This window comes from Sinocyclocheilus anshuiensis, unplaced genomic scaffold (genome assembly GCF_001515605.1).
Source record: "Sinocyclocheilus anshuiensis isolate Anshui unplaced genomic scaffold, SAMN03320099.WGS_v1.1 scaffold2417, whole genome shotgun sequence".
In the NCBI taxonomy this organism is placed as follows: domain Eukaryota; kingdom Metazoa; phylum Chordata; class Actinopteri; order Cypriniformes; family Cyprinidae; genus Sinocyclocheilus; species Sinocyclocheilus anshuiensis.
This window is the reverse complement of record NW_015552731.1, coordinates 158,493-159,854: the sequence shown is the minus strand read 5'-3', so window position 1 is coordinate 159,854 and position 1,362 is coordinate 158,493. Positions and strand designations below refer to the sequence as shown.

At 35.0% G+C, this 1,362-nt stretch overlaps 1 protein-coding gene across 1 annotated transcript in view; it reads right to left on the bottom strand.

Moving 5' to 3' along the window:
- Positions 1 to 1,362, bottom strand: part of LOC107667836 (pre-mRNA-processing factor 17-like) — a gene marked incomplete at its 3' end in the record, with an annotated part of 26,209 nt that overhangs the window by 23,873 nt on the left and 974 nt on the right. The gene's annotated exons all lie outside the window — the stretch shown is intronic.

Sequence of the window (1,362 nt, the reverse complement as noted above, 5' to 3'; positions counted from 1 at the left end):
TATATATATGTGTGTGTGTGTGTGTGTGTGTGTGTATATATATAATGTTTTTTTTCTTTCGTTTTTTTTCCCCTTCACATGCACTGTACAGTGTTTGGAGGCATCATCATGTGTCTGAAGCGTTTGAGAGCAGGAGTCCAGTGAGTTTCATTCCAGAAGCAGCCGGTCTGGAGCTGAATGGCTGTAATTTCTCCGGAGGATTCATCAGTGTTGTCGTATTTAACAGCACTGTTGACTAGAGCGATGCTAATCAGTCTCTGAATGATCAGTGTTACGCTCGTTCCCGTGGATGTCAGAGCTAATTCTAATCATGCAGCTCTAATTTAGACAGCTGGATCAATGAGAGTCTCCAGACACCAGAGTCTCATTCGCAGCTCACATTGTGACTGGTGCTTTATTTCTGCTGAATATGGACTGTGTTTGAGCTGTCAGGGATGCATTGTGTGTGTGCGCATGTCCAGAGTCGGCTGTAGATGCAGATAAGAGCAAAGCACTCTGGGATATCAGCCTCAGCTCAGGCGTCTTATTTATTCATGCAGGTTGAAACATCAGTGGTGAAGGTCAGAGCGAACACGAGCACGGCACGTTACTCACATTCAATTACACAGAACACGCTGATCCCAGATCTGCTCCGGCGCTCGAGGAGGCTTTATTCATCAGATACAGCGTCAGACTCGATCTGCGGCATTAGAGACGCTCTCGAAGACTTGCTGAAAACATCTCTGATGAATGATCAAAGCTATAACACATTCACATTCTCCTGCTTTAACTTCAACATGACCGTTTACAGTCGCTTGTTTTTAACACCCAGAGATATCACATCCAAACTACAAAAAGCCATTCGTTTAAAAGAAATAATTCACCCAAAAACTAAACTGGATAAATAAACAAATATATGTGTGAGAAACAGTCCCAACTGAATTAATAGCATGATATAAAATAGAAATATTTAATTTTTATTTTAAATATATTTAAATGTTTTATTAAATAAATATAAATATTTTCCTTAATTTGTCTAGTGCTGTCCTGCATGCTTTTAAAATATTCATACTAAATATATTATACATAAAATATTAATAGTATAAAATATGCAATATACATTAATATAATATTAATAAAAAATCAATATGCTGTATTTTTGGTCACATGTATATTTATTTATCTCAAATATACATTTATAAAATAAATGCACAGATTATGTTGCTACACATGGCATGTAACCAAAATATTTACAAATATTAAAATTTTAGATTTAATGTTTACATTGCATTTTAAGATTTAGGTGTAAAAGACTTATGTTTAAGAAGAAGTGCATTATATCCATGTTCATAATATTAGCATTTTTGCATTAAAATTATAATT